The sequence below is a fragment of the Budorcas taxicolor genome, chromosome 13, assembly GCF_023091745.1.
Source record: "Budorcas taxicolor isolate Tak-1 chromosome 13, Takin1.1, whole genome shotgun sequence".
Classification (NCBI taxonomy): Eukaryota; Metazoa; Chordata; class Mammalia; order Artiodactyla; family Bovidae; genus Budorcas; species Budorcas taxicolor.
In genome coordinates this window covers 62,335,505-62,357,938 of record NC_068922.1, presented here as the reverse complement: position 1 = coordinate 62,357,938, position 22,434 = coordinate 62,335,505, and the positions used below count along the sequence as shown (strand labels likewise).

The following is a 22,434-nucleotide window of genomic DNA, read 5'->3' as shown; positions in this document are numbered from 1 at the left end:
TGTTTGGGATTCGGGTTTATGTGTCCTTTTTGTGTTTCCTGTCTAAAGAATATCCTTTAGTATTTGTTGGACAGCTGATTTGGTGGTGCTGAATTCTGTCAGCTTTTGCTTGTCTGTAAAGCTTTTGATTTCTCCTTCATATTTGAATGAGATCTTTGCTGGGTACAGTAATCTGGGCTGTAGCTTATTTTCTTTCATCACTTTAAGTATGTCTTGCCATTCCCTCCTGGCCTGAAGAGTTTCTATTGAAAGATCTGCAGTTATCCTTATGGGAATCCCCTTGTGTGTTATTTGTTGTTTTTCCCTTGCTGCTTTTAATATTTGTTCTTTGTGTTTGGTCTTTGTTAATTTGATTAATATATGTCTTGGGGTGTTTTGCCTTGGGTTTATCCTGTTTGGAACTCTCTGGGTTTCTTGGACTTGGGTGTTTATTTCCTTCCCCATTTTAGGGAAGTTTTCAACTATTATCTCCTCAAGTATTTTCTCATGGTCTTTCTTTTTGTCTTCTTCTGGGACTCCTATAATTCGAATGTTTGAGTGTTTCATATTGTCCTGGAGGTCTCTGAGACTGTCCTCATTTCTTTTAATTCATTTTTCTTTTTTCCTCACTGATTCATTTATTTCTACCATTCTATCTTCTATTTCACTAATCCTATCTTCTCCCTCCGTTTTTCTACTATTTGTTGCCTCCAGAGTGTTTCTTATCTCATTTTATTGCATTATTCGTTATATATTGACTCTTTTTATTTCTTTTAGGTCCAATCCTTGCCTCCAGGCTATTTATCTGTGATTCCATTTTGATTTCAAGATTTGGGATCATTTTCACTATCAATATTCGGAATACTTTCTCAGGTAGATTCCCTGTCTCTTCCTCTTTGTTTTGGTTTGGTAGGCATTTCTCCTGTTCCTTTACCTGCTGGGTATTCCTCTGTCTCTTCATCTTGGTTATATTGCTGCGTTTGGGGTGGCCTTTCTATATTCTGGGAATTTGTGGAGTTCTCTTTATTATGGAGTTTCCTCACTGTGGGTGGGATTGTATCAGTGGCTTGTCAAGGTTTCTTGATTAGGGAGGCTTGTGTTGGAGTTCTGGTGGGTGAAGCTGGATTTCTTCTCTCTGGAGTGCTATAAAGTGTCCAGTAATGGGTTATGAAACGTCAATGGTTTTGGAGTAATTTTGAGCTGCCTGTATATTGAAGCTCAGGGGTGTGTTCCTGTGTTGCTGGAGAATTTTCGTGGTATGTCTTCTTCTAGAACTTGTTGGCCCTTGGGTGGTGCTTGGTTTCAGTGTAGGTATGGAGGCGTTTGATGAGCTCCTATTGAATAATGTTCCCTGGAGTCAGGATTTCTCTGATGTTCTCAGGATTTGGACTTAAGCCTCCTGTTTCTGGTTTTCAGTTTTATTTTTACAATAGCCTCAGGACTTCTCCATCTATACAGCACTGATGATAAAACATCTAGGTTAGAGATGAAAAGTTTCTCCACATTAAGGGTCACCCATAGAGGTTCACTGAGTTACATGGAGAAGAGAAGAGGGAGGGGGTATTTAGAGGTGACTGGAATGAGATGAGTTGGGATCAAAAGAGGAGAGAGCAAGCTAGCCAGTAATCACTTCCTTATGTGCGCTCCACAGTCTGTACCGCTCAGAGATGTTCACGGAGTTATACAGGGAAGAGGAGAGGGAGGAAGTAGACAGAGGTGGCCAGGAGGATAAAAGAGGGATATGAAAAGGAGAGAGAGCGATCCGGCCAGTAACCAGTTCCCTGAGTGTTCTCCACCATCTGGAACACACAGAGATTCACAGGGTTGGGTAGAGAAGAGAAGAGGGAGGGAGGAGACAGAGGCCACCTGGTGGAGAAAAAGGAGAGTCCAAAGGAGGAGAGAGTGGTCAAGCCAGTAATCTCGCTCTCAGGTAAAATTGGGTACTGAAGATTGGGTTTTATATGTAGAAAATTGACAACAAATACCAAAAAGCAAAGATTAAAAATCTGGATTAGAGATTGGATTTTCAAAAATACAATATTAAAGAAAAGAAGAAGAAGAGGAAAAAAAGAAAAGAAAAACAAACAAACAAAAAATAACAAAAAAACAAAGCTACAAGAATTATTAAAAAACAACATCAACCACAAAAAGACTATATACAGTGTTTGCTTTAAAAATAGGGTCTTTTTTTTGAAAAGTAATAATAGGTTATAAAAATAATAATTAGAGAAATAGAGTACTTAAAAATTTAAGAGAGTTTAAAAAAAAGACAAAACAATCACGCAACCACATCAACTCAAAAAAAAAAAAAAAAAAAAGAATGATTGTAAAAGTAGTAAAGGTATATCTGGCCCTTTCTCTGGTGTCGTGGGTTGTGTGGGGTCACTTCCATGGCGGTTCCCTCTGTTTAACTTCCTCTGTTTGCTGGTCTCTTCAGTGTCTGATTTCCGTCTTGACACAGGGAGGGCGGTGGTGGACACAGTTTTTTTTTTTTTTCCTAGGCTCACTATTTAGTCGCGCTGTGGGGAGGGGGGGGATGCTGCAAACAAATATTACTGGCGTGTGCTTGCAGTGTCTCATCCACGCTGGGCTTACCCCTGCTCGTGGCGCACACCGCTCAGGCTCTGCCTAGCTCCACCGGGGAACCATCTGAGGCCGGCCCTAGGCTTCATGCACCTCCCCGGTCTAAGCCGCTCAGGCTTGGCACTCAGGAAGCCTTCAGAGGCGCAGATTTGGTTGGGCCTGCGTTTTGTGCCTTTCCCAGGTCCGAGTAGCTCAGGAGTTCGGCGAGCGCAATCGCTGCAACTTATGGCCTTTCCCTGCTGTTCAGTTTTCTGGGTGTACCGCTGGCATTCCTTCCCAGGCGGATGATGACTGTCCAGAACCCCCAGAAATCTTAGTTAACAAAGAAGCCTGCTTGCATTTTGGTAGGTAATGTCTCTCTTGGGCTGTGATTGCCCCCTTCCAGTCCTTAAGGCTCTGGCTGCCTGTCACTGGAGAGGGATGGTCTGCAGCCGGCTATTTCCAATACATCCTTTGTTCTGTGTGCGGTCCTGGCGGTGTCTTATGTTCGAGCGTTTCACGTGGTAGCTATCCCACAGTCTGGTTTGCTAACCCAAGTTAGTTCGCTCTGGCCATGCGTGGGGCGTTCCGGCCCAATTCTCAAAAAAAGCACAGCAGCCCGCACCTCCTGCAGCCCGATTCTTAAAAAGCACTGCCACCTGCGCCTCCTGCTCCTCCCTGCCCAGCCCACCTTGCTAGTGTCGGATGCAGGCATCTGCGCTGCTTTTCCGCTGGGGGAGTTACTGTTGGGCTCGTAATCTGTTGGTTTTAATTATTTATTTATTTTTCCTTCCTGTTATGTTGCCCTCTGTGCTTCCAAAGCTCGCCACTGACTCGGCTGCGAGAATGTTTCCTGGTGTTTGGAAACCTCTGTTTTTAAGAGTCTCTTCCCAGGACAGGATTCCCTTCCCAGGACGGAGCTCCCTCCCTACCTCCTTTGTCTCTTTTTTCATCTTTTATATTTTTTCCTACCTGTTTTTGAAGCCAATGATCTGCTTTGCTGGGTGCCTGATGTCCTCTGCCAGCATTCAGAAGTTGTTTTGTGGAATTTACTCAGCGTTGAAATGTTCTTTTGATGAATTTTTGAGGGAGAAAGTGGTCTCCCTGTCCTATTCCTCCGCCATCTTAGGACCACCCCCAGATATTAGTTTAGACTTAGGGAAACTTCATAATCAGATACAGACCTTGGAACACTCTCGATTGGATTTTACTGCCCCTGGAGCAGCTAATGACTTTCTCCACACTTTTTCTAACTTTATTTCTGGAAAGAACATTCCTTCTACTATTTTCAGTTATACTGCTGGTGGTGCCTTAATTCTGCTTCTTATAATCATTCTCCCTTGTATTGTCAGGATCCTTCAGCAGAGCATTCAGAAACCCACGACTGAACTACATCTGGCTGTTTTGAGAAATAAAAAAGGGGGAGATGCTGGGAGCCAGCATGAGGAGTCCCACCCATGGCAAAGGTCATGAGGTTAAGGGGCCCGACAGGCAAAGGTGAGTCGGGCCTTAAGGAAGCCTCGCTGGATCTGCACGTGCATCTGCCCCAAAACCAGAGTCTGCCTGCCTTATGGCATTGTGCTTTTTGCCTAGTCTTCTGACATTATACAGGGGGCTATCCCCCACCACCTCTCTCTGAAAAGGAGTTAACTTAGGATTCCAGTTAATAAATCTCCTGGGCGTGACAAGGGTGTTTCAGTCCAAAAACCTCTCTGCTGGCAGACTAGCTTGTGTGACAGGATTATCCACATTCTAGGTAGATGATTGTTTACAACCTCTCAACCATAAACAGCACAGAGAGTTTGGAGTATTTTGAAAGTCTTAATTAGCATAGAGCTTTTCTCATTTTGAGTTAATGACTGCCATCAGGCCTCCATACCCTTAAGCACCTGGGAGTATGTTTTGAGTTAATGAATTTTCTCTTTGTTATAAATCACTGTACTCCTCCTGTTTTTGTTATAAACCGTGTATCCTTGCAATGTAAGAATGTAATGTTATCACTGTCTTAAGACAAAGCGGATCTTAAGGGAAAAACAAGTTTTCTGATTGACTAACCTTTATCAATAGAAAGTAAGACAGGGCCATAAAATGGTCTCCAGACCAGAAGATATTGTAAACAAACGTAAGACCCTTGGAAGAATAAAGATATGCAAAGAATACTGTCTTTGGATAAGGGTCAGAGCAGCTGTTTACATTTATCTCTATGTATAACTAAAGGTATAAAAGCGAACCTGGAAAATAAAGAAACGGATCAGTTCCTGGAAAGACTGGTCTCCTCATGTCGTTCTTTCTCTCCCCTTCTGGCTGAATTCCCATCTGGAGCGTGGATGCCTGCCAAGCCTACTAATTTTGCGGGGGCTTCTAAGATCTGACCGGGGAGGCCTTTGTGTCTCCTCTCCTTCGGGAGAACAGGAAGACGCCTGTGGCCTAGGTAGGTGGTGCAAACCTCTTGCCTCGAGGTTTTATTGGTACTCTGCGTAAACCAAGTTATTCAGCCTCTTTTCTCCACTGATTTTTCCCACTGAGCAATCCTTATTCAATCCCTCTTTGTATCTTTAATTAATACTTAATTAAGCTATTCTTTCCTGATCACTGACTCCGTCTCCCCTTCGAATTCCCTGGATCCACCAGGGCTGGACCCCAGTACTCAGGGAAGGAGCTTTCAGATCACATCAAGGCCAGCTGGTCAGTCAGGAGAGTCCTTAGGCTTGAATAACCTGTTTATTCCTTGACCTCTGCTGTTTTAAAAGTTGGTTGTAATGTCTGGTGCATTGGGCATATGTCAACCAGGAACACCCGGTCCAGGAAGCACAGATGGGTGCCCACGTGGCATTAGGCTGGGAACAGCGGTAGGGAGCTTCAGGTCACCTAGGGTCAGTCTCCTCTGTTCACCCACCTGCACCTCAGCAGGGACCTGTAGCCCTATCCTTGATGTGAACGCAGGCAGGGCCTAACAGTGATAAAGTTAGAGGTTTGGAGAGCTAGTATTCCTCATGCTGACTCTGGTTCCATCGTCAGAGCACAGGGTAAATACCCAATCCTGGGGCAGGGACATGGAGGACCTTACCCAGCACAGCCTTGAACTGGTCAACAGACTCACCTCATAGGCTGTCAGCACCCAGTTCTGCAAATGTCTGAAACCTCTCCTTCCCTGGTAGTGGGCACAGAGCTGAGGGCTGTGCAGAAATCTTGTGCAGAGAACTGTCGCAACTCAGGAGCACAGCCCAAGGGACTGAGTGCAACATAGTAACCTCAGACCTGGTGTTGGCCTCAGGCTTCAGCTGCCTCATTGTAAAATGGTGAGACAACTCCATGCTTAGTGACAAAATGGAAATTGCAATACCCCAACTCTGGGGTGACAATATACAGCCTTGATGTACTCCTTTCCAGTTTGGAACCAATCTGTTGTTCCATGTCTGATTGTAACTGTTGCTTCTTGACCTGAGAAATACAGATTTCTCAGGAGGCAGGTAAGGTGGTCTGGTATTCCCATCTCTTTCAGAATTTCTCACATTTTATTGTGATCCAGAGTCAAAGGCTTTGGCATAGTCAATAAAGGAGAAGTAAATGATTTTCTGGAACTGTTACTTTTTCAATGATCCAATGAATGTTGGCAATTTGATCTCTGTTTTTTCTGGCTTTTCTCAATCCAGTTTGAACATCTGGAAGTTCAGGGTGTACCTACTGTTGAAGCCTCTCTTGGAGAATTTAGAGCATTGCTTTGCTAGCATGTGAGATGAGTGTAATTGTGCGGCAGTTTGAAGATTCTTTGACATTGCCTTTTTTTGGGATTGAAATGAAAACTGAACTTTTCCAGTCCTGTGGCCACTGCAGAGTTTTCCAAATTTGCTGAGATATTGAGTGCAGCACTTTCACAGCATCATCTTTTAGGATTTTAAATAGCTCAACTGGAATTCCATCACCTCCACTAGCTTTGTTTGTAATGATGCTTCCTAAGGTGCACTTGACTTCGTGTTCCAGGATGTCTGGCTCTAGGTGAGTGATTACACCATCGTGGTTATCTGGGTCATGAAGATATTTTTTATGTAGCTCTTCCCTGTATTCTTGCCACCTCTTCTTAATATCTTCTGCTTCTGTTAAGTCCATACCGTTTCTGTCCTTTATTGTGCCCATCTTTGCACGAAATGTTCTCTTAGTATCTCTAATTTTCTCAAACAGATCTCCAGTCTTTCCCATTCTATTGTTTCCCCTATGCTTTGGATTGCTCAATTAGGAAGGCTTTCTTATCTCTCCTTGCTATTCTTTAGAACTCTGCATTCAGATGAGTATATCTTTCCTTTTTTCCTTTGCCTTTGTCTTCTCTTCTTTTCTCAGCTATTTGTGAGGCTTCCTCAGACAACCATTTTGCCTTTCTGCATTTCTTTTTCTTGGGGATGGTCTTGATCATTGCCTCTTCTACAGTGTTGTGAACCTCCATCCATAGTTCTTCAGGCACTCTGTCTATCAGATCTAATCCCTAAATCTATTTGTCACTTCCACTGCATAATTGTAAGGGATTTGATTTAGGTCATACCTGAGTGGTTTGGTGGTTTTCCCTACTTTCTTCAATTTAAGTCTGAATTTGGCAACAAGAAGTTTGTGATATGAGCCACAGTTGCTCCTGGTCTTCTTTTTGCTGACTGCACAGAGCTTCTCCATGTTTGGCTGCAAAGAATATAGTAAATCTGATTTTGGGATTGACCATCTGCTGATGTCCATGTGAAGAGTCTTCTGAGTTGTTGGAAGAAGGTGTTTGCTATGACCAGTGCATTCTCTTGGCAAAACTCTGTTAGCCTATGCCCTGCTTCCTTTTGTACTCCAAGGTCAAATTTGCCTGTTACTCCAGGTATCTCTTGATTTCCTACTTTTGCATTCCAGTCCCCTATGATGAAAAGGGCATATTTTGGGGGTGTTAGTTCTAGAAGGTATTGTAGGTCTTCATAGAACCATTCAACTTCAGCTTCTTCAGCATTACTGGTCAGAGCATAGACTTGGATTACTGTGATATTGAATGGTTTGCTTTGGAAATGGACAGAGGTCATTCTGTCATTTTTGAGATTGCACCCAAGTACTGCATTTGGAACTCTTATTTACTATAAGAGTTACTCTTTTGCTGACTCTGAGGGCTAATCCAAAAAGTTTCCTTAAAATTCAACATTCAAAAAACTAAGATCATGGCATCTAGTCCCATCACTTTGAAAGGTTGTTGTTGAATTATGACACCGGGATTCTTGGCCCCCGGAGGAGAAGAATTCAATCCGGGGCCAGAGACGAGGCTTGATCACTCAGAGCTTTTGTGTAATAAAGTTTTATTAAAGTATAAAGGAGATAGAGAAAGCTTCTGACATAGGCATCAGAAGGGGGCAGAAAGAGTACCCCCCTGCTAGTCTTCAGCTGGATGTTATATAGTCACAAGCAGCCTGTTAATGAAAGAAAGGAATGTCTCAAAACTCAGAATGGCACCAGGCCCCTCCCCCATAAGATGTATTTTGGGATAATCTTGGCACCAAATGGTTTATCTTGGGCCATAAAATGATTAACTTGAATCTTGAAGAAGGGCAGATCACCATACAAATAGTTTCATTTACATAGATTAGAAGAACAATATCGGAGTATAACATACTGGTTTATCAAGTAGGTTCTGAGCCCAAAAGGTGGAACCGACTTGAAGACAGAGTTTGGGGTAAATGCATAGTACATTAGCATAGCTTAAGATAAACATTTCCGTAAGAAAAAGGCATTGGTTAACTTCAGGTGAAACCAGGTGGCAACACAGAATTTTAAGAGAAACCTCCTTTTAAAATTGTATAGATAAGGAAAAAATATCACTAGTTTGTTTCCTCCTGCCACTTGAGAGATAAAAATGTCTGACACTTGCAGGCTATTTCCTCCATTTGGAGACCCCTGGCCTTCTTGCCTGTTACCCTCTCAACTTCATGGCAAATAGACGGAGAAACAATGGAAATTGTAACAAACTTATTTTGGGGGATTTGAGAAATCACTGCAGATGGTGACTGCAGCCATGAAATTAAAAGACGCTTGCTCCTTGGAAGAAAAGCTATGACCAACCTAGAAATCATATTAAAAAAACAGAGACATTACTTTGTGACAAGATGCGTCTCATCAAAGCTATGGTTTTTCCACCAGTCATGTCTGGATGTGAGAGTTGGACCATAAGGAAAGCTGAGTGCCGTAGAATTGGTGCTTTTGAAATGTGGTATTGGAGAAGACTCTTGAGAGTCCCTTGGACTGCAAGAAGATTAAACCAGTCAATTCTAAAGGAAATCAGCCCTAAATATTCATTGGAAGGACTGATGTTGAAGCTGAAACTCCAATACTTTGGACACCTAATGTGAAGAACTGACTCACTTGAAAAGACCCTGATGCTGGGAAAGATTGAAGGCAAAAGGAAAAGGGGACAACAGAGAATGAGATGGCTGGATGGCATCATCAGCTCCAGGAACATGAGTCTGAGCAAGCTCCAGGAGTTGGTGATGGACAGGGAAGCCTGGCATGCTGCAGTTCATGTGGTCACAGAGTCAGACATGACTGAGTGACTAAACTGAACTGAACTCTGCAGTTGGGCAAACTGGGCTTGAATCCTCTTTTGTCTGTTGCTGGTGGTGTGGCCTGGACAAGGAGCTTCATCTCCCTGAGCTTCAGGTCCCCTAAATGTGAAACGGGACTAACTATGGGCCTCTCCACCCAGATGTGCTGTGAGAAGTGGTGGGATAATGTGTGTAGACCCCTGATACATGGTTACTACAGTGATGATGATTACAATTGTTGCTGGTTTATGATCACCTCACTCCACTCTGCACGTGGTTTCTCATCTATTTATGACCCCGCTGCACATGGTTAAGGAGAGGCTCTAGTGGGTAGATTAAGCAGCCAATATGCTTAATCAATTGCAGCTGCATTCCTTATTTTTGTGTGCAGAAAAGACTAAATGAGGTTGAATGGGCTCAGATCTACAGGATACCTATGTTCACAAATTCTGGCACAGTTGGGTGCTGATATATACCCCTTGGCACAGATGATTTCTCGTTTTGTCTCAGTTTCCCTTCTGGGATCAAATTAGGGAGTTTAACTGTGGTCTCAAGTAGCACTCTGATTGATTGTAGTGCCTGTATGTAGCTTTAGCCAAGATGCCCTCACAGGAAGCTTCTGGGCTTGGAGGGAAGGATTGATTAGTGATGTCTGCTACAAGGTCAGAAGGAGAGAGTGGACACTCTGCATGTTTCCCGATGCAGGACCAGGTCATATCTAAGGTCCCTGCAACCTGTGACACCACATGTTCATGGAGGTGGGACCCTAGGACATGCCTAGTGCTGGAGGAAGGAGAAGGAGACCCTATCACAGGTTTCAGCCTTGGCTCTGTTAATAATCTGTTTTGTGACTCTGAGCAAGACGTTCGTTTTCTCTCATGGTCTGTATGAGACTATAATGAAGAGTAGTCTGGGTAGACTTACCAGCTGGAAAACATGGTATCTTTGTTGGCGAAACATTGAGCAGTATCCCCACTTACAAAGAGACAGCTCCTGAGCAGAGTGGTTGGCTGAGGAGGAATGAAAAGCTGGAGGGAGAGAAGGATTGATGTTCCGGGTGGATGGAACAGCTTAGAGAAAGGCTCAGCATTGACCCAAGTGGGCTACTGCTCAAGAGAAGTCCTGAATTGTGCGACCTCCCTGTGTAGTTGTGTGGGACTTGGGATTGTCACAAAATATAGAGAGAGGAAAATTCTCACCCCTTTGTTATGGCCAGCAGGGGGAGAACCAGAACCGGAGGAGACTGACTTCACATGAAATCCAGCTTTGCCTCTGACCAGCTGTGTGGCCCTGTAGATGTCACTTCCCCTCTCTGAGACTCAGTTGCCACACCTATGCCGAGATCCCTTCACTGTATCACTCAGTATAAATCATAATTGAGTGAGATACAATGTATAAGGATTGAATATGGGATTTCTCAACACTGTTTGACAGTAATTCGAGTGTGTAGAGCTGACATTCATCTTGTGCTCACCAGTGTCAGACTCTGGTTAAGCATTTCCCACTCATTGACTCATTTAATCGTCACAACCTTGCAACAAGGAAGTTTTGCTGTTAACTCCACTGAGCAGGTGAGAGAACTGTGGCTCTAGTAAGTTGACTGAGATCACTCAGTTAGCAAAGAGCAGAGGCCAAGTCTAGCTCAGCTCTTTCCAACTTCTCACCTCCCTCCTTGCCAACAGCCTTGGCACAGCCTGAACTGAGGTCCTCTTGGGAGAGCTAAGGAGAGCTGGTCCAAGGCCCCTCAGCTGCCCCAAGGGCTCAAAGGCCTCCTGAGATGACTTCACTCTGTGAGGCAGCCTTCATCAGACAGAAGGCCCGTGAGTGAAGCAGCCACTGGTGCAGGCCTCTGTGTGGCCCTGGTCTCACTTAACCCAAGTCTCCCATGAGGACAACAGTGGTTCTTCCCTCACAGAAATGCACACAGAGCTGAGATGGCTCCTTGGCAAATGGGCAAAGGTTCCCTGGGCCTCTTGGCAGGAAAGTCAGATCCCCTCAGGGAAAGGAGAAGCCTGGGGACCCTGAGGTGATAGCCTGGGTCAGTCCTCTGCAGAGGTGATGCAGCTGTGAGTAAGGGGTCTCTGTTCCCCATTCCAAATCAAAGGGGAAACTGAGGGCTTGCATTTTGAGGAGACAGAGGGCCACAAGGAGAACCCCATCAGTCCTGGGCTGAAGAGACCAAGGCCAGGAGAGTGGGACCTGCAGAGGCTGGGGAGAGGTGGCCGAGTATGGGAGCCAGGATGTCACTTATCTGAGCAAGGGATCTCATAGCCATGGGTTTAAACCTAGTCCCACTAATTGCTGTGCTATAACCTTGATGAGTCACTTGTCCTCCTTGAGCCTCAGCTTCCTAATCTATCCAGTGGGGAAAAGAGCAGGGTCTCCTGGCAGAAGGGTGCTGTCAGGAAGTCATGAGGTCAGGTGTGCTAGTGAAGACAACTCTCCAGCATGGTGGTGTTGTTAGCAGAAGCAGAGTGAGGCTGTTGCTATGTGACCTCAGGTCGCTTTCTTGCCCATCCTGGGCCTCAGTGTTCCCATTTCTAAGACAATAAAATGCAGCTGGATAATCCCAAAAGTCCCTTCCACGTTCAGATCCAGTTCTCCACTGCCCTGATTGCCCATACTTCATCTGCCCTGAAATACCAATGGAAAGAATGCAATGGACCACACAAGAGTAACAGAAATGGCTTTTTATTGCTGGGGGTGGAGGGTGATGAGTACAGGGTGTCCTGAGTATGGGGAGGAGTATCTGAGAAGTGTCCTTTGACTGGGCTCAGTTGTCCCTCCTGATGGATGATGGTAGCACCGACCATCCCAGAGGGAGACTGTGCAGAGACTCAGTCAAGATTCAGTCTGGAAGGAGACCCCAGTGTGAGCATTGCACACCCTGGGGCTCTTACCGGCAATTGTGTTCACTTGGCAATTGCATTCACCAGGCACTGCTGCAGGAGTGGCTCCCCACAAACCCTGGGAGCTCTGAGGCTCGGAAAGGGACTGGCACCTGTGGTTTGGGGTCTTTCTCTGGCACCTGGCACTGGCCCCTCCTCATCGCCTCACGCTCCCCGCCCCCTCACCTTAGCAACAATGACTGATGTGAAAAGACTGATCAGGGCCCAGAGGAACCAGGGTTCAGGGTTCAGTGTAAGATCACAATCAGGGATCAGACTGAGATGCAGGTCAGATTCTAACTGTGACCAGCGTCAGGGCTCAGTCAACTACTGAAGTCAAAGCTCAGGCTGACTGTTCCAGGTTCAGTCAGGGAGCAGAATCAAGTGCCGTCTGGGTGTGTGATTAGGGTCAGGACTGGGGTCTATGATCAAGACCAGGGCTCAGTCTGCTACTGGAGAAAGAAGAGAAGCCAAGCTTGTTTCTGCTTCTTCACGGCCCCTGTAGGGGGTCCCATCCTCCCTCAGCCCAGGGCCCCGAGCTTGGTCAGTCCTCACCAGCAGGTGGGCATCGCAGCAGTTTCCTCATCTGTGCTCTTCACTTTCCCTGTTGGACTTCCTGAAGTTCACCTGAAAGAAGACATCAGTAGCAGTTTTCAGCCTCCAGCACTGGAAAGCTGAATAGAAATCATACACCAGGGGCTGCCGTCATCCAGACGGTCAGGCTGACAGCCATGGGACCACTCACATGTCACTCCATGTCTCTGAGCCTCAGTTAGATCAACTGAAACATGGGCATGATGACACTGCCCACCCCCACAGGACTGTTGCAGGGATCCAGTGAAGCGGTGAACAGGAAGCACACAGCAATCACCCAAGAACTGGGCCTGTGGCTGATTTCTAGAAGGACTGAATATTCAGGACCCTGACCTGTCACTCACCCCATTACTGCTACCCCACAGCCCCAGCAACCTCAGTTGTGCCAGAGATCCAGGTCAAGGAAAGTCCCCAGGGGCTGGAGGTAAACCCATAGCACCTCATAAGAAGGGAAAGGGAAGGGACGGTATTTATCATCAATGTGTACTGGATATTAGGCTCTTTCTGCTTTTTCTTTAAATCCACTCATCAGCTTGCCCGTGTTTACAATCTCCTTTCACCTGGGAGGAACCCAGATCTCAGAGAGGTGGAGCCAGTTGACCCCCATCCAACAGTTGTTAAGTAGCACATCCAGGATTTGAACTCAGATCTTGCCTGTGCTCTTTCTCACATCATACTGGGCAGCAGGTTCTATCTGTTTGACAAAGGAGGGCAGCAAAAGTTCTCAGGGGCCCAGAAAGGCCCTCAGTCTGCAGGGACCCTTCTATCCACAGTGTCCTGACTTGCTCAGGACAAAGGGTCCTCAGCTTCTCCACGGTCCCCTGAGAGACCTGCGAGTGCTGCAGGCATAGAGCAACATGCACCCCTTGTGAGGCTGCAGAGGGAGCCCCCTCCTCACTTCCCCAGGCTGTGACTTACCAACGTGGTTTTTAGCATACTCCGCATCAAAACTTTCGAGGAGGCTGCGGACTACTGGGCACATCTGAGGGTCACAAGGAGGGAAAGAGAGACACACAGAGAGAAATGAAGAGAGGGAAGGAAGGAAAGAGGTCGGGAGGTGAGGAAGGAGAGGAGAGATGAGAAAGGAAGAGGACTGGTTATTACCTGCTGTGAGCACCCTGCCCGCCACCCACCGAGATGCTCAATACTGGGGGCCTCACAACTTCTGACCCTTAGGATTCTAGAACAGGGAAAACCTAGAAGGCCCAAATCTGAGAACCAGAGGACACTAGAATCCTAAAACCTCAGAACATTAGAATCCTAGAAACTTAAAAAATCTAGACTATTAACATTCCAGAACCCTATGCCCTTAGAAACCTTGACCTCTGGACTCTGAAACTTTATAGAGTTAAATAGGGCTCTGGGAGCCATAGAGAAATGGTTTTGTGTTTTCCACAATTTTGTATGCCTGGAATTTCCTGAGGATGTTGGTAAAATGTAAGTTATTGAACACCAGGTCCGGGGTAGGACCTAAGATTCTGAATTTCTAACCAGTGTCCATGGGAGGTCAGCGCTGCTGATCTGAGGAACACACTTTGAACATGACTCAAGTTCAGTAAATCACAGGAAAACATGGAGGATTTTTTTTTTTTTAAGCTAGATTCCCAGCCCCCTTCCAGAGCGACCAAATGGGGCACATGGTTCAGTCCAGTTCAGTTCAGTTCAGTTCAGTTGCTCAGTCATGTCCGACTCTTTGTGACCCCATGAATAGCAGCATGCCAGGCCTCCCTGTCCATCACCAACTCCCAGAGTTCACTCAAACTCATGTCCATTGAGTTGGTGATGCCATCCAGCCATCTCATCCTCTGTCATCCCCTTTTCCTCCTGCCCCCAATCCCTCCCAGCAGCAGAGTCTTTTCCAATGAGTCAGCTCTTCACGTGAGGTATCCAAAGTACTGGAGTTTCAGCTTTAGCATCATTCCGTCCAAAGAACACACAGGACTGATCTCCTTCAGAATGCACTGGTTGGATCTCCTTGCAGTCCAAGGGACTCTCAAGGGACGCTCAATTCTTCAGCGCTCAGCTTTCTTCACAGTCCAACTCTCACATCTATACATGACTACTGGAAAAACCATAGCCTTGACTAGACAGAACTTTGTTGGTAAAGTAATGTCTTTGCTTTTTAATATGCTATTTAGGTTGATCATAGCTTTCCGTCCAAGGAAATTAATTTAATTTCATGGCTGCAATCACCATCTGCAGTGATATGGTATTTTTATGTGATACACATGAATATGAACTATGATATGTATAGCTTTTGCATTTAAATGATTTAAATTTTTGTTGAATGAAGAAAAATATTATCTAAAAGGCCTGCCTGCAGTCCATGTGTATGGCAAATGGTTCAATACTGGGATTCAGTGATTTTAACTCAGGTTGGGCCCCTGATCACCTCCTCCCCAGGCCAGGCAGAGTGAAGGGGGGTAGGTAGCAACTCATCCCAAATGGAAGTTGGCCCCCCAGAAAGGAAGGTGCCCAGAGAGTATAGCCTACCCAAGGAAAGTCACCCTGCCCCACAAGGCCTGGCTCTGCAACCCCAGTGTGGGGGACTCTCTTCATAGTGTGTTACCAGGAACAACACTTCATTCACAAAGTTGACTGCAAGTGCACAACCTCATTGAGCACTCTAATGTGCCTGGAGAAGAGAGAGAATCGATAAAGCTTCATGAAGTTTGCTGAGCAGTCAACTGGTGCAGCGGGAAGAGGGTGGAATGTGAAGCACCTTGAAGTCAAGTGACTTAAGCCTCTACCCAGGGAGATCATCACATAGAACCCCATGGTTGACCAGCAGCCCACAGGGATACCTCATGAGAGTCTCACCACAACCCTGACACCTCATCCATCCATCCATCCATCCATCCATCCAACCATTCTTCTACACATCCATCCTTCTAGCCATCCATTCAGGCATCAACACATCTTTAGAGAACACCAACCCTGTGTCCACAACCAAGGCTGACTGGGAACACAGTGATAAACAAAGCACAAGTGACTCCTAAAGTGGTACCTAGGACATTGGTTAGTTATTGGCTAAAAGGTTCATTTGGAGTTTTCTGTACCAGCTTATGAAAAAAGAACCCAAGGACTTTTTGGTCAACACAATATAAACACATTTTCCTAAGCCTGGCTCCTTCCCACCTTCAGCTCTCAGCATAACTGTCACCTCCTCAGGGCAGCCCTCGTGACTGCTTGCCTAAGTGGGGGGCTTTGTGTTACAGCGCCCTGTTAAGTGTGCTGCTTTGCCCAGGGGTGATTGCAATTGAACAGTTTCCTTGTGGGCTCTTTACTGCTGGACTGAATGCCTGTCTGCCCTTCCCTCCAGAGACTAAGCTCCACAAGAACAAGCTCCTTGCTCTCAGTCACTAGTAAGTTCTCCAGAGTTCAGATTGGTGGCTGTGGCATAAATAGATGCTCAAGACATTTTTGGCTGACAGAATAAATGAATATACAATTGAATATATACTAATAACTTGTGATAAGTATTCAGAAGGAGGAGAGTAGAATCTTAAAGAGAGAAGAGGAGGAAGCTTGTTGTAGACCCTAAATGATGAGACTAACATGAAAATGGGATGCAGGAAAGGTGTCCTATGTGCCCAAGCAGCCTGTGCACAGGTTCTGAGTGGAAGGAGCTTGTCTGAGGCTCAAAGCAAAAGCTAGCGTGTCTAGGGCAGAGTGGTCAAGGTGTGGATCCAGATCAGGTAGAGCCTAGATGGCCCTGGGAGGGCCTGAGATTTCATCCAAAGTGGAGAGAAAGCCCCCAGAGGGTTTGGAGAAGCAGAGTGGAATGCCATTTTGCAGATATGGACACTGAGACCAAGAAGGCAGGATGGTTTCCCTGGAACTATAGACTAGGCAGGGTCCAGCAGGGCTCAGTCATTTGGATGTACATCTGTCTTTCCAAGTGGTGGTAGGCTGCAGAGCCTATCTTAGTTTGAGGGGTGTCTTAGGCAACCTGTGATCAGATCCCTTGTTGAGGCAGAATTCACTGACCTTTGCTCATGGCTCAGCCTTGTTCCTTGCCAAGGCCAACCTTTCCCAGCCTTCAGCTTCCAGATCACTTCTCTCCCAGCCAGGACCAAGATCAGCCTTTCTCCTTCCACCCTCTTGCCTGAGCTAAACATGCTCTTTCAAGCACACAGTTTAAGATGTAGATTTGTGGTGGGTTACCAGAGATAAGTAATTGAAATGGAGAGGATTAAGTTTTCAAGATCTCATTTTCTCAGTGGGTAGAGGATGATTTGGGGATAATCTGAAATTAGAGCCCATGGTAGGCATTTACTACTCCTCTTGCCATGTCCTAACTAGTGGCAAGAAGGTAAACACAGTGAATTATTATTATTATCATTATTATTATTGAGGGTCATTATATAATACTAGAGGGGTCAGTTTTTCAAGTAGATATAACAATGTTAGATGTGCAGGCATCTAAAAACAAAGCTTCAAAAAGCATGAAGCAAAACACAAATTTGAAGGGTTAAATACAGCAATTTAAAGTCATGGTTGGAGAGGTCAACACTCCTGTCTCAGTAAGGGGAAGAACAAAGAGACAGAAAATCAGCATGGATATTATCATTACCTGAGAGCTTAGTATGTTGCAGCCTGTATGCTAAACACTCGCAGTTTCTCATTTGGCTAACACAGTAGGCTATGAGTCAGTTTACAGATGTGAAAGCTGAAGCATCTAGTGGCTAAATTGATTACAAAACCACAAGTTAATGGCAAAGCTAGCTTGACTCCAGAGTCTACCGCTTCTTTACATTACTATGCTCCCTCCCAGGGAAGGAATACGGCTGAAATTACGGGTCCCAGCCCCTCTGAGATCCCCACTCTACTGAGATGTGTGGACCTGACCTGCCAGCACAGTGAGTGAGATGCTGTGTTGATTGTTCTTGCATTCTTCCATGACCACCTGGGAGACAACAGTCTCTTCATCCATTTCAACATGGACACAGAACTGGAGGACCAAGTTGAGGGCCAAATCAACAATCTCACCCAACACAGGCCTGCAGGGATATAGATTCACAGTGAACAGAGATGGAGAAGTCTCTTCACATTGCCTACTTTGGTCTCTCTCTTATGTAGACATTATATGGGATCTCTATGAACAAGGACAGGGAAGCTTGGTGTACTGAAGTCTGTCAGACAGGACTTAGTGACGGAACAACACACGGACAGTGTGTATCCTTTGTGGAATCTATATTCTTGCGTTAGGAGTTTCTTCTCCTGGCCACAAGGGTTTGGCTCATGAAATTTCTATAGTGTATCACACCAGTGATTAAAATAAAAATAGGATATAACATTTTTAAAGAAAAATGCATCATTAGGTATTTCCAGAAAGCATTTTACCTGGATTAATCTATTTAATCTTGACAGCAATACCATGAGAAAAAAAGCACTATTATTATCTCTGTTTTCAGAATGAGGAAAAATGTGGTATAGAGAGGTGCAGTCACTATCTCAAGATCTTATAACTAATGAATGATGAAGCCATAGTGCACTTTAATTTATAAAGACTCTTTTACACATACTCATTTTCCTATCTCTTTGTATCTTCAAAGTAATTAAAATACTTAGAAATTGTATTTTCCACATGATTTTCACATGTTCTTCGTTACATACTGTACACTGCTATATGGCCCATACTGTTCACTGCTTTTAAAGAAAATCTTGAGAGACAAAATGATGCTGGAGGAAACTTTGCCAAAGAGTTATAAATGTTCATGTCTTCTCAATTCTCAAATTTTATAATTAGATAAGTGTTTTGATTTTGGAAATATATTTCAAGGAAGGTTTTTTAAAAGAGATTTGTTTATGGGCAAAGTTTCTTAGAACATTTTAAGGGTGAGGATTCTAGAGTTGCAAAAGCCTCCTTGTTTTACAGATGCGGAGACTAAAGCAGAGGCAAAGAAAAGTGCCTGATTCCAGACTGGAGATTCATTGACTATTCCACACTGCATCTCCCAAGCCTCAGATTCTAAGCCTTACTCACAGTTTCATATTGATGTCAGCAGTGATGGGGGTCCTCACTTTAGCGGTGTTTTCAGAAGTCACTTCTAATGTGATATCCAGGATGTGCAGGTTGCTGATTTTCACCCTGTGCAAAAACCACGATTGACCCTTCTCATTCCTCTTGATAGCCATTTCTGGGCTTCTCTCTATGTCAGCATTGTGCTGAGCATTTGAGCCTCATAGACCTTGACTGCTTTGGTCTCATGAGAACCCTTCTCAGGGGTTGGATTCTCTCCATTGGATGTGTAGGGAACTAGGTTTAAAGAAGGTTGAGAAGTGCTTGCAAACGAGACTCTCAACCAGGGCTGAACATTCTTGCAAACGAGATGTTCTGCCCAGTGTAGGGAACTAGGTTTAAGGAAGGTTGAGAAGTGCTTGCAAACGAGACTCTCAACCAGGGCTGAACATTCTTGCAAACGAGATGTTCAGCTAAGAATCCTGTTTGTTCCCGTGGGAAAAGAACATCTCTTGCACACAAGGATGTTTCTCTGATTCCTCAAAAGGAACAGACCCTGGGACAAAACGGATTCTAAGTTGATAAAGAAGTTCCCCAAAACAAAGTCTTAGCTGCAGTAAATAAGTCAAGGTAAAGGTTATCTCACCCTGTGCCTGCGCACTGTATAGTCTCTGAATCATAGTGCTTGGCAGCTTGCCCTGTAGGTTGTTGTGCAAGGGATATAAAATAAAGTAGCTGTAAGAAGCAAGTGTTAAAATATAAAGATTCAAACCACTCTGCAGTGTTGGTGTTTCATTCCGTCGCCAGCAGGATGGCATGGCAGACTGTGGATAAGACAGCTGTGATTTCCCTCAAGACTCCAAGGGTAAATATGTGCCAGAGATTAATTTGTTTTTTTAAAAAATTAATATATAGCTGCTTTATAGTGTTGTGTGAGGTTCAGGTGTGGGGCTTCCATGGTGGCTCAGAGGGTAAAGAATCTGCTTGCAGTGCAAGAGATCCAGGTTTGATTCCTAATTGGGAAGATCCCTGGAGAAAGAAATGACAACCCGCTCCAGCATTCCTGCCTAAAGAAACATGGACAGGGGAGCATGGTGGGCTACAGTCCGTGGGATCGCAGAGTCAGACATGACTGAATGACTAACATGTTCACTTTTCATTAGGTTCAGGTGTACAGCAAAGCGATTCAGATATAGATATATACAGATATAGAGGTATTTTTATTTTGGATTCTTTTCCCTTATAGGTTACTACAAAATATCTCAGTATAGTTCCCTGTGCTATATAGCACGTCCTTGTTAGTTGTCTATTGATATATAGTACCATGTATATATTTATGCCAAACTCATTATTTATCCTCCACACTGCTTTCCCTTTTGTTAACCATGAGTTTGGTTTTCTTTTTCTCCATGTGTCTGTTTTGTATAAGTTCTTTTCTATCATATTGTATTTCTATATATTTGTGGCATCTGTGATATTTGTCTTTGTCTGACCTATTTCATTTCATTAATATCTCTACAGCCATCCATTTGTTGCTGCAAATGTTATTATTTCATTTGTCTTTATGCAGAGCCAGAATTAGAACCTGGAACTGCTTGACTCCAGACTTCATGTGGGGCTGCCTATGTGGTGTGAATTCTACTTTCTTCTCTCCTGAAACCATTCAGACTTTTATACTCAGCTATATTCAGAGAAGAAAAGTCTTATTCTTTGGGAAAGGGACTTTAGGTACCAGTAAACAAGTAGAGGTGGGAGTGAAGAGAACCTTCATCCTGACCCTGAAGTAACAGAAGCAGAAAGTCCAAACTCATGAGATCCAAACAGACCTCTCAGCCCTGAATCTAATTTTCCCATGCACTGGTAGAATTGACCTCAGATCACTTCTGCTCTACAGGAACCGTGGATCTTCCCAACCCACATATCGAACCCAGGTCTCCCACTTTGCGGGTGGATTCAGTACAAGCTGAGCCACCAGGGAACCCCAAGAATGCTGGAATGGGTAGCCTATCTCTTCTCCAGTGGATCTTCTCCACCCAGGAATTGAACTGGGGTCTCCTGCTTTGCAGGCAGGCCAATTCTTAAACAGCTGAGTTACCAGGGAAGCCCTCTGTGAAAACATACTAGGTTTATTCAAGTTTCTGTCTTTCATGTAAAATTTATGTCTCCAAAGAGATCTATTCTCTTTTCTGGGAACAAAGATCTCCAAATGAAGCATCCACTCACCCTGTAAATTGTACACTACTTGAAAAATTCCAGAAATGAGTTGTTCCAATAAGTTCTTAGATTCCTCAGCCTTCTCGTAGATCTTCTCAGAAGTATTGGATTCCTGGGGCAACGTGAAATCAGTCTTCAACTGCTGAAAGATAGCTGCAAAAACAGTCTCCATTTAGTGTGGTACACAACTTAAGAAGCAGCTCATAGGCACCAGGTACTAATTGAGACAATTTGCCTATGTTATTTCATTTAATCTTTGTAACAACTCCACAAAGTAGGTATTACTAATGTTTACATTTTCAGATGGGGAAATAAAATATCAAAAGTTTAAGAAATGGATCAAAGTCACACAGCTAGGAGACCTTGTTCTTTCCATGCTGCCTTCATGCTAATATATACACGTTATACATCAACAGAGCAATCAACTCACTGAGCAGGCAATAAGTTTTGATTGCACATCAGGATCTAGCAGTGAAGCACCAATGAGCTGCTCATGCAAATAAAATAAACTTAGAAGAGAATAAGAATTGGAAAATCTAGAATCAGAGAAAGAATACAGATGTAAATCATGAAAGTGGCAAATAGGAGTCCCTGAATGATAGCTTTGAATGAGGCCTAGAAAGAGATGATGCATACAGAAGAACAAGGACAGAGAGTCATAATGGACAGAGAAAGAGGGATTTGATAGAGCAAGTGACATGGCAGATGTAGTGGCACATTTGAAAAGTGTTAAGAAAATCTCTATGGAAAATAATTCAAATGAGAAACAACAAGGCAACAATCCACTCAAAGAATAAGAAAAGGCTACAAGAAAAAGTATGTAATCCAAGGACTACAATGTGGCTTTGCAATGGGCAGTACCTAGTTATAATGATGCAGAGATGGAAACTATCTGGTCTTATAACTTACTAAGTAACTTTGATGCAGATACTTCTGCTTCTGAGCTCAGTTTTATCAGTAGAAATTGGAAAGTAGGTCCCTCCTGTATCTTTTAGGTTGCCAGGCTTCTCTGGTGGCTCAGATGATAAAGAATCTGCCTGCAATGGAGGAGACCTGGGTTCAATCCCTGGGTCAGGAAGATCCCCTGGAGAAGGAAATAGCAACCCAGTCCAGTATTCTTGCCTGGAGAATGCCATGGACAGTATAGCCTGGAAGTCTATAGGCTATGGGGCCACAAAGAGTTGGATACAACTGAGCAACTATCATACAGTCCCTCTCAAGCCCTGGCAAGTTTTGAAGGGCAGTCACTTTCAGAATTTAGCTTCTCATATAAAGAATGATTAGCAGTGTGCTAGTAATGTTTCCCAAGAGTGAAAAGAAGACCAAGTTCTTTCAAGAAATCAGAAATACTAGGAAATATTCACTAGAAAGTTAGGTAATTTTAAAGCTACTTAGGCTAGGTAGGAATCCTTTTCCAATTAGTTAATATAAATTACAAAGAAAATTGAATGACCCAACAGAAGAATATACTACAAATATAAATTAGTTAAGTTACAATATATAAATGGCTAATAAACCACAGAAAATCAGTTAATTCTTTCATAATTAGAGAAATACTGAGATGAATTATAACCTTTCATCTGTGAGACTGGAAAAAATTTCAGTTGTCCAAACCAGAGCTGTCAAGAGAGTAGAAAAAAAGACTCTCACAAATGATTGGAGAAACTGTTAACATAGGGAATTA

The 22,434-nt window shown here is 44.2% G+C and overlaps 1 pseudogene; it reads right to left on the bottom strand.

Moving 5' to 3' along the window:
• LOC128058078 (short palate, lung and nasal epithelium carcinoma-associated protein 2A-like) overlaps positions 1 to 20,922 on the bottom strand; it is a 34,968-nt pseudogene extending 14,046 nt beyond the window's left edge.
• Between the last annotated feature and the right edge of the window lie 1,512 nt (positions 20,923 to 22,434).